At 44.2% G+C, this 16,758-nt stretch overlaps 1 pseudogene; it reads right to left on the reverse strand.

Moving 5' to 3' along the window:
* Positions 1 to 10,975: 10,975 nt before the first annotated feature.
* Positions 10,976 to 15,694, reverse strand: LOC146802162 (uncharacterized; annotated as a pseudogene).
* Between the last annotated feature and the right edge of the window lie 1,064 nt (positions 15,695 to 16,758).

The raw sequence follows: 16,758 nt of genomic DNA on the forward strand, positions 1-16,758 counted from the left end.
GGTAGAAACAGCCCACGGTCCTTGCAGCACACAGCAGCACAGGGGGGACACAGCAGAGTCTTAAAGTCTTGGCAACCTTTCTGTCCCTGGGTTGCAAAACAGGAGGCCAGCTCTTCTCAGGCCCTTGGAGATTCAAAGTTGAAGACACAGCACACAGCAAAGTCTTGTTTAGGTCAAGTAGGCAGGGTCACAGCACACAGCAAGACCCCTTCTCTTCCTCAGCTTCAGTTGCACAGCAGAACAGGTCAGCCCTTAGAGCACACAGCAAGGCAATCTTCCTTCAGTCCTTCAGCGGTCCGTCTTTCAGCAGAGGTTCCTCTTGATTGTAGAATCTAATTTTCTGTTGTCAGGGGTCCTTTACTTATACCCCAAAAAGTCTTTGAAGTCTTTGTGCAAGTGGGTCCTGAGCCCGGTCTGATCCAGTTCTGGGTGTTGCTGGAGCACTTTGTTTTCCTGGCTTCTTCTTTCCTTTCAGAGTGAGGGGCAGAGTCGTCAGCCGCCCAGCAGGAGGTGGAGCCAGCATTGTGGTAGGCAGGCACATCCCTATTCACTCCCAGGTGCTATCTCCTCCCTCCACTCTACTTGCAAATGCAGTCATTCAGCAAAGGGCTGACTCAGCCAACCTCCTGGGGGATCCCCAGCCCCTGTCACTCTCAAACCAGAAAGTCAATCCACAAGCATGCCCAGGCACACAGAAGGGTCAGACAAGAGAACAGCTACTCTCTAAAAAGTACTGTTCTCCAACTCAGGATTTAAAAACAACCTCTCCTAAAAGATGTGTTATTAAATGCTGAGCTCAGGGATATCAAACACTCATGTCTTATCTTGTTCCTATGGGAAGGTAGGCTGATAGCCATTGGCACCAGCCTCCCCCATGTTAGCCTATGGAGCAAGATAACCTTGCAGCAGTGAACACACAAAATGGCCGCTGTTCACTACCAGAGCATGGTACCTGCACTAGTACATGCTCTACCTTTTATATACACTGCACCCTGCCCAGGGGGCTACCTTGGGCCTTCCATAGGGATGACTGACGTGCACAAAAAGGGAAGGGTTAGGCCCGGCCAGTGCGGACACTGGCCAGGAGGACATGGCAGTCCAGGGACTGCATGCAGGCATGCAGTGGCAGGCCTGAGACACCATTTTAGGGCTACTCATGTGGGTGGCGCAATCAGCGCTGCAGACCCACTAGTAGCATCTGTCATCACCAGCCCTGCAACACACAGTGCACTTTACTAGGGACTTCTTGGTGATACAGATATGCCAATCAGGTATATCCAATCAATATGATATTTTACACAGGGAGCACTTACACTCTGGCACTGATTAGCAGTGGCAGAGTGTCCAAAGCATCTAAACCAGCAAAAACGAAATCCAGCACAGCGTCAAAAATCCAGGTAGCAGAGGCAAAAGATGGAGATAAAACCCACGCCAAGGATGTCAGGTCTAACAGTCATGCTTTCAGTGTCACTAAAGTGGCAAACTTCATGTTTGTGATGTGAGGAGATATTCATGACATGAAAAAGCCTAAGCGTGTGTTTATGTGCTGTGGCAACATTGTATCCTGCCAAAATACACTAGTTTTATGAGTTCGGACAGCTTTGGCATCACGTGGACATATATTACATATGCGTGTATGTTTGCAGTATTTGTAGAACGTGACTACGTTGTATAAACAACACAGGATGAATGACTAGGGGGTCAATTGTTTCAATAAATGTTGTAAAACAATTCTTTTTCTGACAGGATAAAACCTTGACATGACCTCATAATTTAAAGGTAATCTTTTGGGTAATGTTGACATCATGCCAAAGTGTTAACTTACTTATAGTCAACGTAGTGTTGATGTGGCAACTTGTAGTTTTGAAGTACCATGAAAAGCAAATTTATATTTTATGAAGTGATGTGACCTCTGCGTCACAAAAAAAGTATGTCATGTAAACGACTTTTAATGGTGTTATAAAATACACATTTTGGGGGTGAGGGCTTGTTGACATCAAGACCAACTATAAATGTATTTGCTGAAGTCACACGATGACAAAATGTACCTATCTTCAATCAATCATAGTATTTGTAAAGCGCACTACATACCCTTGAGGGTCTCAAGGCGCTGGGGGGGGAGCTGCTACTGTTTGAAGAGCCAGGTCTTGAGAAGTCTTCTGAAGGTTGGAAGGTCTTGGGTCTGCCTTAGGCGGATGGGGAGGGTGTTCCATGTCTTGGCGGCGGGGTGGGAGAATGATCTGCCGCCGGCGGTCACTCTTCGGATGCGGGGGACAATGGCGAGGGCACGGTCTCCTGAGCGGAGCTGGCGGGTGGGGGTGTAGAAGCTGAGGCGGCCGTTGTGGTATGCTGGTCCGGTGTTGTGGAGTACTTTGTGTGTGTGGGTGAGGAGCTTGAAGGTTATCCTCTTGTAGGCGGGGAGCAGTGCAGGTCTCTCAGGTGGGGTGTGATGTGGCTGCGGCAAGGGATGTCAAAGATCAGGCATTCAGAGGCGTTCTGGATGCGTTGGAGCCGTTTCAGGAGTTTGGCCGAGGCTCCTGCGTATAGGGCGTTTCCGTAGCCCAGTTTGCTGCTGACGAGGGCCTGGGTGACGGTCCTTCTTGTTTTGGTGGGGATCCACTTGTAGATACTGCGGAGCATGCGGAGGGTGTTGAGGCAGGAAGAAGAGACGGCGTTGACCTGCTTCATCATGGAGAGGGTGTAGTCGAGGACGACCCCTAGGTTGCGTGCGTGGTCGGTGGGTGTTTATGTTTATGTTTATGTTTTTGGCAATTTTTATAGCGCACAACTACCCGGGGGTGTCTCGGCGCTCTGTAAACAGAACGATAGCAATGGCAGATTTTAATGTGGGAAAAGCCAGGTTTTCAGTTTCTTCCTGAAGCTAATAAGCGTTGGGGCAGTTTTAATGGAGAGGGGGAGTGTATTCCAAAGTTTGGCTGTGGAAATCACGAAGCATCTGTCTCCCCAGTTGGCCTTTTTTGTTCGTTGGACTCTAAGCAGATGAGCTGTGGAGGAACGAAGCTTTCTTGGATTTTCTAGTGGACAGAGAGCGTTTTTGAGAAATTGTGGGCCTAAGTTATTGATGGCTTTGTAGGCAATACACAATGCCTTAAATTTTGTCCGGTTCCTCAAGGGAAGCCAATGAAGCTGTTGAATATACGGGGACCTGGGGGTGAACTTAGGAATGCCCAGTAGGATTCTGGCTGAGGCATTCTGTACTAACTGAAGCCTTTTAAGAACTTTTTCCTGGGCGTTGCAGTAGTCTGTTTTGAGAAAACCAAAGTGCAGATTAGAGTTTTACCAGCTGAAATGGGAAGGTAGGGAAGAAGTTTTTTGATTTTTTTCAGGGTGAAGAAGGAAGCGGAAACTACGGAGTTGACATGATGGTGGAAGGTCAGTCTATTATCAAAAATAACTCCAAGGTTACGAACCTTGGTGACAGGTTCAGGTGGAGGTCCCATCTCAGTAGGCCACCATCGAGGGGACCAGATAGGTTCCAGTTTCCCGAATGTCATCACCTCTGTCTTATCAGAGTTTAATTTGAGACAGTTTGATGACATCCAGGAACTAATTGCAAGTTTGCAGCAACTGTCCTTCCGTCATCATGTACGGATAGGACCAATTGGGTATCGTCGGCATAGGTCGTGAGGGCAATGCCGTAGGACTTAATCACCCTCGCCAAGTCCGAAACATATATATTAAATAGGGTCGGACTTAGCGAGGAGCCCTGTGGTACTCCGCAAGGAAGGGTGAAGGTATGGGAAGTAAAAGGGCCCATTTTTACTGCCTGTGAGCGGTTGACCAAAAAGGAGGCGAGGAGTTCTTTGGCCTTGTTCTGAATGCCTATTGCTGAGACACGGTCGATCAGGGTGGCATGATCGACCGTGTCGAAGGCAGCAAAAAGATCTAGCAGTATTAATACTGCCGCTCCTCCTTTGTCCAGTGTAATTCTTATTTCATCTGCCGCTTTTATTAAAGCGGTTTCAGTTCCGTGTCCCTGCCTAAACCCAAATTGGGTTTCGTCCAGTAAGTTATTTTCATCTATGAATTTAGAAAGTTGTATATTCATAGCTTTTTCAAATATTTTTGCTGGGAAGGGAGACATGCGATAGGTCTGTAACTGGATGGAAGAAAAGGATCAAGGGTAGGTTTTTTCAGAAGTGGCTTGATGATAGCCTCTTTCCACACTGAGGGATATGAGCCAGTAGTGAACATAGCGTTGCAAATGTTAGTCAAAGCAGGGGCAATGGCTTCTGGAATAAGGTTGAGAATAGCCGGAGGGCAAGGATCTAGGGGGGATCCTGATTTAGTGCTGGAAATTAAGCGGAGGATTTGTTCCTTAGTGACTGCTTTAAAAACAGAGAAAGAACGAGCGTTAGAAGGTGGTGGTTGATTCGTTGTGGTAGTGGAGGAAGATTTATGAGTGAAGGCTGAAAAGATTAAGGTGACTTTGTCTTTAAAGAAATTAGCAAGGGAGTTGCAGAGAGATTGATATAGATCAGAGCGGGGGGCAGGGGGGTTTGAGAGTTGATTAACCACTTGAAACAATTTTTTTGCTGAATCTTTTGCCTGATGAGGTTTTTATATTTGGAGAGGGCGCTTTTGTATGAGATTTTGTCAATGGGATTGTAATAACGGCGCCAGTGTCTTTCCAAATTTCTGCAATTTCTGCAATGTTGTCTCTGAAGACGAAGGGTTTCCGAGAACCAAGGGGCAGAAGGAGACTTTCTATTACTTTGGGAAGTTTTTAGAGGTGCTAATTGAGAACAAGCCATATGTAAGCTGTTGAGGTAGTAACTGGAGGCTAGTGACGGATTAGGTTCAGTGGGGATGATGCTCTCAATCAGCATAGAGGCAAGAAGGGAGGTATTGATGTTTTTCCAATCTCTAAAGGGGATAGGAGGAGATAATCTGATTGAAAGTAAAGGAGATTTGATTTTTATGGAGAAGCAGACTGCTGAGTGGTCAGTCCAAATAAGAGGGATCACATCTGAAATCAGAATGTAAGGGTTATTGGTGAATATCCCATCTAGGGTATGGCCTGCCTCGTGTGTGGGTTGATGAACAGTTTGCTGAAGTCCGGCTGCTGATAGATCGTTGATTAGAGCGATGGTGTCAGTATCGCATGGGGATTCAAGGTGGAAATGGAAGTCTCCTAATATGGTGTATTGTGGAGCTCCAGCTGTGACCTCGATTAAGTTGTTAAGGTTGTTGAGGAATTTAGATCTGGACCCAGGCGGGCGGTAGACTAGCGTGCCTACAAATGACTGGTTGCCAGAGAGGCTGACGGAAAAGGAAAAGGCCTCGCAGTCTTTGTATTTAAGATCGATAATTTTGACTGTGAAGCAATTCCTATAAATGATGGCTAGACCGCCGCCCTTTCTTATAGTTCTGTCTAGTCTGTGCACGCAATAGTCTTCGGGGGTGGCTGCCTTAAAATCCGGACCGGAGGAGTCGTCACCCCAAGTCTCAGTGATGAATAAGAGATCAAGATTATGTGACACAATGAACTCTAAGATTTCAGTTTTATGTTTAGGGAGGGAACGGACATTGATGAGTGCTGCTAAGACCTGTGAAGGGGTGTTAGCAGGGGGGGTATGAAAGGTGCATGTTGGACATTTGTGAGGACCTACCATGGGGTCCATATATATCAGATGTGGTACATGATGTGAAAGGTTCGCCGGAGGATTAATATTACGGAGTTGAGCTGAAGTGTATTTGATCAGTGTGGGGGTTGAAAGAGTGCTTGGTGGAGTAGGGCTAAGAGGGGTGGCCCTAGGCCCGGTCTCGGCGCGGACGAGCGCAGACGAGCTTGCCTTAAGAGCGCCTTCGGCGCGCAATCGTCGCGCCCGCTGCGCTTCCGGTAGGTATACATCTTTTATGGAAGTGGGGAGAGTGTTGGAAGGGGGCGTGACCAACACAAGTGGGCGTGTCCTTTGGGACCAGGAAATGGTGGCAAGCAAGAAAAACAAACACTCACCCGCGGCAGCGATAAATCCGCTGTACGGGGATGCCTGTAACTGACGAGTCGAGTGCCCAGAGGATCAGTGAGTTAAAAACACAATATTTCACACTAGATTAAAATAATTGTCGAGCTATCGTTGCTCCCGGCTTCCGCCTCAGGAGGTGCTGTTAGAGTGCAGCGCTAGAACTCAGCGCGCGTTTAAATAGCCTGGTGATGGGGCGTGGCCAACACAAGTGGGCGTGTCCTTTGGGACCAGGAAATGGCGGCAAGCAAGAAAAACAAACACTCACCCGTGGCAGCGATAAATCCGCTGTACGGGGATGCCTGTAACTGACGAGTCGAGTGCCCAGAGGATCAGTGAGTTAAAAACACAATATTTCACACTAGATTAAAATAATTGTCAAGCTATCGTTGCTCCCGGCTTCCGCCTCAGGAGGTGCTGTTAGAGTGCAGCGCTAGAACTCAGCGCGTGTTTAAATAGCCTGGTGATGGGGCGTGGCCAACACAAGTGGGCGTGTCCTTTGGGACCAGGAAATGGCGGCAAGCAAGAAAAACAAACACTCACCCGCGGCAGCGATAAATCTGCTGTACGGGGATGCCTGTAACTGACGAGTCGAGTGCCCAGAGGATCAGTGAGTTAAAAACACAATATTTCACACTAGATTAAAATAATTGTCAAGCTATCGTTGCTCCCGGCTTCCGCCTCAGGAGGTGCTGTTAGAGTGCTGGGGATGTTCCTAGTGCAGTCGGCCACCAGGAGTCGTCCCAGGCTGAGGGGGTGGATCCGAGGACGAGGACCTCCGTCTTGTCCGAGTTCAGCTTCAGGCTGTTCCTCATCCAGTCGACGACGGCCTTCATTCCTTCGTGGAGGCTGGTTGTGGCGATGTGGAGGTCCTGGGTGAGGGAGAGGATCACGTGGGTGTCATCGGCGTACGAGATGATGTTGAGGTCGTGCAGTTGGGCGACGTGGGCGAGCAGTGCCATGTAGGTGTTGAACAGCGTTGGGCTGAGGGATGAGTCCTGGGGTACGCTGCAGATGATCTCGGTGGTTTCGGAGTGGAAGGGGGGTAGGTGGACGCTCTGTGTTCTGCCGAAAAGGAGGTGGTCCAGTACAGGGCCTTCTCTTGGATCCCGGCATCGTAGAGGCGTGTTCGTAGAGTGCGGTGGCAGACCGTGTCGAAGACGGCTGACAGGTCCAGGAGGATGAGGGCCGCGGTTTCCCCAGTTGTCTAGCAGAGTCCTGATGTCATCGGTGGCAGCGATGAGGGCAGTTTCAGTGCTGTGGATGCTGCGGAACCCGGATTGGGAGGGGTCTAGGATGCTGTTCTCCTCGAGGAAGCTGGTCAGTTGTTTGTTGACGCCCTTCTCGATGACCTTCGCCGGGAATGGGAGCAGGGAGATGGGTCGGAAGTTCTTGAGGTCTTTGGGGTCTGCCTTGGGTTTCTTGAGTAAGGCGTTGATCTCTGCGTGCTTCCAGCTCTCTGGGAAGGTCGCTGTCTCAAAGGAGATGTTGATGGCTTTCCGGAGATGGGTGCAATGGCAGTGCTGGCTTTGTTGAAGATGTGGTGTGGGCAGGGGTCTGACGGGGATCCGGAGTGGTCGGTGTTCATGATCTTGATGATGTTGTCGTCGTTGATGTTGGTCCAGGAGAGCAGGCGGTTGGTGCGGATGGTGGTTGTGGGGGCAGGGGTCTCAGTGGTTGCTGGGGCGGTCATGGCGTTGAAGCTGTCGCCGATGTCTGCGATCTTGCGGTGGAAGAAGGTGGCCAGCGAGTCGCATAGGTCTTGCGAAGGTGGGATGTCATTGGATTTGGAGCTGGGGTTGGAGAGTTCCTTCACGATGTTGAAGAGCTCTTTGCTGTTGTGCGCGTTGTTGTCTAGGCGGTCTTGAAAGGAGGTCCTTTTGGCGGATCTGATGAGGTGGTGGTGTCTGCGGATGGAATTCTTGTGGGCTGTGTAGCTTTCAGCAGGTTTGCTTGGAGGCCTGGAGGTCTTCGGTGAACCAGCTGGCTTTGTGCTTGTGTGGCTGTTGGAGGGCTTCTTGAGCGGGGCGAGGGTGTTGGTGCAGTCGTCGATCCATTGATTGAGGTTGCGAGCGGTGGCGTCGGGGTCGGTTGGGTCAGCGGGTGGGCTCCGGGCGAGGGAGGTGGATAGCTGGTCTTCGGTGACTTTGCTCCAGCAGCGGCATGACATCTGTTGGTTGTTGCAGTGGTGCCTGGTGGGTTTCTGGAAGGTGAAGTGGATGTAACGGTGGTCGATCCAGTGGAGCTCGGTGGTGTGGTTGAAGGAGAATTGGAGGCTTGCGGAGAAGATGGGGTCCAGCGTGTGGCCGGCAGAGTGAGTGGGTGTTTTGACGAGTTGTCTTGAGTCCGAGGTTGGTGAGGTTGTCGATCAGGGTGGTGGAGTTGGAGTCTGTCGATCAGGGTGGTGGAGTTGGAGTCGTTGTTGTTCTCGAGGTGGAAGTTCAGGTCCTCGAGGAGGATGTAGTCCGTCGAGGCGAGGGCGTGTGTGCTGATGAAGTCAGCGATGGAGTCGCTGAACTGTGGTCGGGGTCCGGGGGGTCTGTAGACGAGGGTTCCTCTGAGGGTGGTGTTGGGATTGGTGTGAATCTAGAAGTGCAGGTGTTCGGCGGTGCTGAGGGCGTCATCGGTATTTGTTGAGATGTTGAGAGTGTTCCTGTGGACGATGGCTATGGCGATGTCGGGTGCCGAGGAGGGGTTCAGCCAGGTCTCCGTCAGGAAGGCGACATCTGGAGTGTTGGAGTCGAGTAGGTCCCAGAGTTCAACTGCGTGTTTGCGTGCGGAGCGGGTATTGAGGAGGATGCATCTGAGGTAGTTGGGTTCTTTGGTAGGTGGGTTGGTGGGCCGGATGCTGGTGAGGTTGCAGTTCTAGCAGGAGAAGGGTCCTTGGGTGCGTTTCGGGGCAGCCAGGTAGCAGGTGCGTGATCGTCCGGCATTGAGTGTGTGGAGGGTGCTGGAGTCGTAGCAGAGACGGGCATTGTGGCATTCGTGGGAACCGGGGGTTCTGGCACTGGGTGAGGTCCAGGCGCGGACAGGCGCAGACGGGCTTGCCTTATGCGCACCTTCAGCGCGCCAGCGGCACGGCTGCGCTCTATCTTTAACCAATTTATGTAGCCTTTTGCTCCATGTGTGCTTCGTGCATTCCTAAGTGTCGTTTTTCAGTGAATTACGTCAAGGTTGCAGTAATCAAATGCAGACTTGTCTTTGATAGCAGGTAGTTTTAGTGTAAGAACACTTTGCATTTTACATCGGGCAGGAGGCAGAAGCGTTGGCACGTCACAGCTCTTGCCTCTAAATAGTTTTATATGTTGATTTCCTTTTCAGATGTGCTCTTAAAGGTTAAAATAAATGTTGTATGTTTTGAGTGGAGTTGTATTCTGTCAGCTGCGTCAGGGGTCTTTATGTTTGTGTGTGCCTGTGGGGTTTTAGTTGCACCATTACGTGAGTGACTGATTGTTTAACGTTGTGTGTGCGTGGGATTACTGTTTCCACACTCAAACATCACAGCGTGATTAACATACTTCAGAGAGGGTTGAACTCCAGAGGTAGCATTAACATGCTTCACAGGCACTAATACTCCAGAGGTGGGAGGAGTCCATGGGCAGCAGCATACCCAGGTCAAACAGGATTCATTTAGAAGTCATCCTAGAGCCATCAGATGATCATCCAACTACATTAGAAGTAATTTTCACATCATCAGACATCATCAAGCTCTTGAAGTCATCAGCAAAGGTGAAAAGCTCAGCCTGATGATTTGAGGATGACTTGAAAATGAGTATCCGATGACTTCAGAAGGTGTCATTATTCCTGATGATTTAAGGATGACTTGAAAATGACTGTACGATAACTGTACAAGATGACATTGTTCCTGGTGACTTTGGGATGATTTGACAATAAGTATCTGATTACTTCAAAGGTACAATTGTGCTTTCAATAAGATGTTTTTGCTTCTGGTTATTTTAACAGGAATGCTTGTCTATTTAAAGAGCATGTCCATCACTTTGGTTTCAGTTTTCTAGAAAACTTCAAACTGTTGGATGATTGCACGATACATTACAGATAAACGCAAAATGACATATACGTGTTCTATTATACACAACTGATCATACAATGTGCTTTAGCAAACTGTGTGTAAGTCAAAGGTTATTTTTTAACACATTTATTTATTTTTGTCACTTTCTTTTTGTACAAAACTGGTAAAATAAGCATCCACTGTAACAGATCAATGCCTAACGTTAATAAAGATGAACATTAGCCATTGTATGCATGGTCACTGAAGTTAAGGGACAATGAAGTAATAAAATATGTGGAAGGATAAACTAAATAACGTAACAAAAATAAATGCTACACATTATGCAATCACTGGAGGCACATTATGCAGTAGAATCTTCATCTAGCCATCTGATATTTGATGATTTGCACCGCAAAACAATAGAACAAATGACGGAAACAAGCATCCATCAAACAAATACACAAATTATGAAATATTTCACAGCATTTACAAACAAATGCAAAAATCCCCCAACATTTTCCTTTTAATGGAAAGGTTTTAGCTTTTCTAAACCCAATTGAGACCACCCATTGGTCATACTGTATTGTATTTGATGTACTTGCACTGCTCCCAAAATTCAATGTGAGGATACCAAATGAATTATTAGGCTCCAATTTTATATTGCTGCACATTTATAAAACATTTTTGAATGTTCAGTTGTACATTTTGTTTATATATTGATATACACTTTATTATTTGGCCAACATTACTATGTTTTATGAGCAGTCTAGGACACCTGCGTAGGTGTCGCTGACCCCTAGGTGTCCTTGGAGCACAGGTTAGGAATGCTTATCTAGATGATTTCTAATCAAATGCGCTATAAAAAGAGACATGCATGTAGGAGAACTTTCTATCATGATTTGCCTTAATCTATTTCAAATCAAATTGGCATTTTACTTACAAATGATTCATTTTCCACCTGAATGTAAAAACAGGGACATTATATCATTAATATCCTGATAGCTGTGATGTTGTTAACTACTACTACCAGATGAACTGGTTCCCTGATGTCATAGGATTCACACTTAAGTTGAACCATGAGTGCTAGGTTAACAGACACGTTTGCCTGCTTACACAGAATCAATTGAGTGACCCTGCCATAGGCAAACACTCCAAATTCTGTTTAATATTTTATTACACTTTGATCTCTCCTCTGAATACGAGTGTAATTTGTGCTGTAAACAAGAAGATTGCTTTGTTCTAAAAATATTTTGTTATAGGCTACTACATCCGAGCCTAAAATATGAGTGATCTGAGTTACTGCTATATATTCATTCTCTGTTAAGCTGTAGGGGTATGGAGAACCAACACTGTAAATGCAATTTTCTATTGTTAAGTATCGTTGTCTCTTTCTCTTATATGAACACATCATACTCTGGTAAAATTCTGCCTCAACACTAAGAGGAGGCAAATGATTTTCCATTAACACAGGTATTATTTGTATCATATTTACTGCATCTAGAATTTGTGTTTTTATACCTACTGTACCATGCACATGATGCACAAGGAAACCATTACAATCTTCAAAAACAAAACAATTAGCAGTAAACACTATCTACTAAGTGGACCAATTGATGAACATTCAGTGTCAAAAATATTGTTTCATATAAATCATTAAACAGTTGCACAAACTAAAGTAAACGCTGTTCTGCTGTATTTAAATCTTCCTGGCTAATGTCATCATTTGATAGCTTATGAATTGCTTTCATAAGTACACAAAGGTGTGAATAGCATGATCTATCTAAAACATGTTTTAACACAGGCATTCCATAAAATAAAATAAAGTTTCGAAACTCTGAGGCCTTCCAATATGGTAGTTCATCAACAGACATTGGAACTCTACTAACATCCAGTGTGGGTTTTATCTGTTTAAAATAGACATTAATTACTTTGAATTTTTCATAAAAAGAGTATGAATGATGCTTATATGATCTAGTGAACCAGATAGTCATCAACAATTTCCTAATGCCACTACAGACACCATGCTTGTAGTCAATCACAAATCCTCTGGTTACACAAAACTGTTTTAAAAACATGAACCACAGGGGACCTTTGATCCCTTTTACACTGTAATCAGAAAGTCCACTCTCGAGATTATCTACTGCACTGTTTACATCTGATTTACCAGTATTGAGTGCCCTTGGTGGGGCTTTTGGGTTTCAGCATTGTAAGGAAATACTTTACAGTGCCCTTTTCCTGAAACTGTGACTTCACCCTCTTGTAGACAATGCCAGCACCCAAACGTCCCATTAAATTGGGTGCTGTTTGAAACAAGACAACGAGCCGGTAAATCACATGTGATTGTCAGAAGTGTAGTGTGGCAAGCAAAACTACACTTGTTGAGATCTTTAAATGAAACTCCACTTTCCAGCTGTGTAAGTTCGTTATATAATGGTTTTAAGAAAGACCACATTTTTGGCTTATTTGCGGAAACCCAAAAACCATATAGTAATATATTTTCACACAGCTTTCTTTGAGATGCAGGCAGCTCGTTTACCATTAAGTACACTGGCAACATTGATATTTTGGAACTTTTAAATACAGGAACACCATCTGTGTTCATTGCAAATGAACGGCTGTTAGGGTTTTTAAGGAATCCACTCTTAAATAAATCCAAATACATTTCCCCATCATATACATCTTTCATTGTTTGTTTCCCATTCTCCATATAATGATCAAATCGATGTTTCCTCACCTTTTCTGTCAAATGTTTTCATCTAAACATAGTCTGTAACTGTGCAATTGGACTATGCTGAATGAAAAAAGACACTGGGTCACTTTGAATCAAATCGTTCACACATTGTTGCTTAGGACAAGTCTGAGTGTTTTTATCAGCATGTGTATAGCAAGTGGCACAATAGTAAGTAATATTTGGGGCCTTAACACTTTTTTAAAATATATTTGTGAAGGTAACATATAGTTCTGACCATTCAATTATCACGTGGCAAGAGCAAATAGAAGAGAATCAGCATATAGCCATCTGCCTCATCACTCAAGCGAAAACGAATAATAAAGCAACAAAGCAATAGTATGACCACCCCTATGCATTTTTTGGAGCCCTCAAAAATAGGTGATGATTCAGCTGTAGTATTAGTTTGATCTGAACAAATTTGAATTTCTTCGTACTCATTTTGAATGGTATATCCAACTTGATCCATAAGTTGTTCAAAACCAGAATCTGAGTAATTAATTAAATCATCTTCAAGTTGAGCATCCATTTAAACTTTTAAGCTGCTACAAAGCGTATCTCAACCAGCGTTAATTGCAGCTTCATCTGTGTCATCCTCTGTTGGGGTATAATCTGGTAATGCTGTACTGTTGTCTGAATGCAATGTACACTGCTCAGCAGAAAGTGATTTATGAAGAACTATAACAAAAGAAAGTACTTTATTGTACATTTAGTAAGCAAAATATGTTAATTAGATTGTAAATGTATTACGTGTCAGTAACAAATTATATTTTCTGAGGCAGAAAGTCAATATGGGTTGATGATAACCTTCATTTTTGCAAGTGATGTGCTTTCAAAATATATACTTTCATGCATCAAATTGTTAATGCAAGCGGTATAAAAAGGAGTTTATAATTTCATACTGTATCTTTGGGGATAATGTAATCTGCTGAGCTTGAAGTCTGCAAGGATCCTTCTTTTACTTTGTTCAGTGCTACATATTGTATAATGTTGTCAACTGCTTCTTTAATGAAATTCTCCGTCTACTCTAATGCAGAGATAAGACCAATTAATTTAATTCTGTACTTGGTAACATGTAGCACAGGACTTTGTGAGACGTCTAAAAGTCTCCCACTTTTCAAGCAATTCTTGTACCCACATCATTAATAATTTTGTGTCTTGTGTGCATTCACCACATTTGCATGGCTATTAGGATAGGACATGAGAATGAACAAATAGTGTCTTGGTACAATAACCTCCACATGGTTGAGTGTGGTGGTATTGATTTGGCTTCATGCAAATCAGAGAAGCTGGTTTGGTGACTTATTAGGTTAATAATGTATTCTTAAAACTGAACAATTTAACTTTGAGATCACGTTAAACTTACTTCACAATTTAATTCCAAAACACAATGCTTTGTCTCTGCAGAACATGAATTTGAAGCCGATTACAGTAATATATTAAGTACATAGCTAACAATAATTGAATTACTTACATGTTCCTTCTATTAAGGGCTTACCTAACTAAACTATCACAAGAAAGAAAACAGCAGGGTAAAACGAAACTCATGCAGAGCAGATCATACTCTTTGCAAGGAAGCGTGTTTCACACTGCTGCCTCAAAAAGAAAGAAGAGCCATCCGAAGTACTATTAACTGTTAATTAAATAATTAAATAAAATAATTAAATAAATAAAAAACTGCATCTTAGTTTCTCTTTAAATTGTACAATTGATATCATCCTAATCTCAAAACACAAACCTCTAGGCAATCTGAGGCAAATGTTCAGTTGAAAGTGACTGGTGTAGAAAGCAGACTATAATAAAAATTGTCATTATTGAAGAGAGTGTCTTCTGAGGTTACTGGCCGTTGTTAGTAAATCTGTTTTGTAGATTGAAGTGTCCTCTGTACAGATTAGGTGTAATATTTTATAATGTGGGCATACCTCTAATAACCATTTTTTCTATGGCCCTTGTTTCTTTCCTTTTCCAAGATGTCCTCCTTTATTCTCTGGCATCACTTTTTCTGCTTTCAATACTTTTAAATAATTATTTGTACATTCAACAGATGTACATACTGTGGAGCACAAATTGAAATACACTTTAAATATGAAAAATTGAGCTGTGGGTCTTTCTCGCACAGACAATACTTTGACTTCCTCGCTTGGTATTATTTTGTGATGCCAAATATCACAGTTCAGTATCTTCCTGGCTAATGCAAGGCGGCTAAAAGGTATTTACACCTGACAAACATACAAGGCTCTTGTAGCGGCATTTTCAAGATTGACATTTTTCGTGAATTACTGATATGTCCCTTGTAAAATGATATATCATATACCCAGGTCCTGTACTTGAAACATTACCAGTGAGCTTCTAGCATTGATGACGCCAACATAAGTACCCTTTCAATTCTGTCCCAGGTCTGCCATTGTAGAGCCCGTGTGTGCAGTTTACTGCCACTTCGACTCCGCATTTAAAGCTACTTGCCAAGCCTCAAAATCCCCTTTTATTTCATATAGGTCACCCCAGGCAACCCTTCGGAGCAGGGTGTCCTGTAAATGAAGGTCACACATGTGTGCTTAATCATTATATGGTCTGTTGCCACAAAGAAGGACTAAATGTTAACTTAGGGAATATATATGGCCCCAACCACGAAGATCCGCAGTTTTGCCATTCACTCTTCTCCCGTCTACTTAAAGCGACTGATCTTCCACAAATTGGGGAGGCGCCTTTAATTGCATATTGGACACTACCCGTGACTGCTCCAAGGGCACTCCAAGTCACCCTTCTGCTGCCGCTGGAGCAATAGTAGGTATTATTGACTAGTTAAGTCTGCTAGATGTGTGGCGACAGCGCTCTGATGACACCCCAGGTTTCACACATTATTCTGCACCCCACAACACGCACACCAGAATTGATTACTGGCTGATATCTAAGAGTCTACTTACCCGGGTTTTCACCTGGGACACGCTTCCAAAAATATATTAAGGTCATTATCGGTTATGTTATACATAGAATTATGAACCAAGCACTTTTCCCCTTTCTCTTGGAGGTTCCCCCATACTCCTTACTGGGCCTGGTCTTTCGGGAGGATATAGCCACATCCATACAGGGCTTATCTGAGACAATATAGGCTCAGTGACCTCTTTCTCAACGGTCTGGGAGGCATTCATAGTGTACATAAGGGGGATGGCAATCTCGAATCACAAATGAGTGTTACGTTCCATACGAGACAGACTATCTAAATTAGAAAAAGAGATAGCACAACTGGAACAATCACATTTGAGATCAGGTGACTCAAAGATCCTTGAGGATATTTAAAAAGCCCTAGAGGAGTACCATGACACAGCAGACAGTGCATTTTTAAATGCTGAAAAGTTCGCTGATGTTGTAATTAAACATCGGCATGCTGAGAATGTGGCACAATCAGCATGTTGTAAAACAGTAATGTCAAAAGTATATTAACAGTATCTTGGCAAAAATAGCCCTTGCTGTTAACTAGATTACACTTGGAGGCGACGGATTCATTATTTTGAGGCACAAGTACTGCAAGATAATCTTCACTTTTACTAACCATGGCCTAAATAAGAACACAATACACTCTGATCAGTGTGGGTACGATAGCAGGCTAAACTTTTGCAATATAATACGGCTACTCAAATTATCCAACAAGCGAGGACCAAATGATGTGGCAATATAACAAAATTCTCTGCCATTACACAGTAGCTGCGCTGTTTGCCCCCTGGATATATTCTACAGTGTGATTTGCATAGAAGGAATGATTAGGATTTGGTGATCCAGCAGGTTAATAAATTCTACTTGCACAGTTAATCGTATGTTCGGCAGAGTCATCAATCTTGGACACCTGATATCTTTTTTATAATCAAACCAAGTAGAAGTTCAATACACCAAAAAGACCATAGCATATATATGCCATAGCATTATCCTAATGGCCAGTTCAATTATATGTAACAATTCCAATGACAGTCTGGAAAACTGAAAAACATTCCTGAAATTCTTCTCAACTTCAAGGCCTTGCACACCATATTTATCACACA

Source organism: Triturus cristatus, chromosome 8 (assembly GCF_964204655.1).
Source record: "Triturus cristatus chromosome 8, aTriCri1.1, whole genome shotgun sequence".
Classification (NCBI taxonomy): Eukaryota; Metazoa; Chordata; class Amphibia; order Caudata; family Salamandridae; genus Triturus; species Triturus cristatus.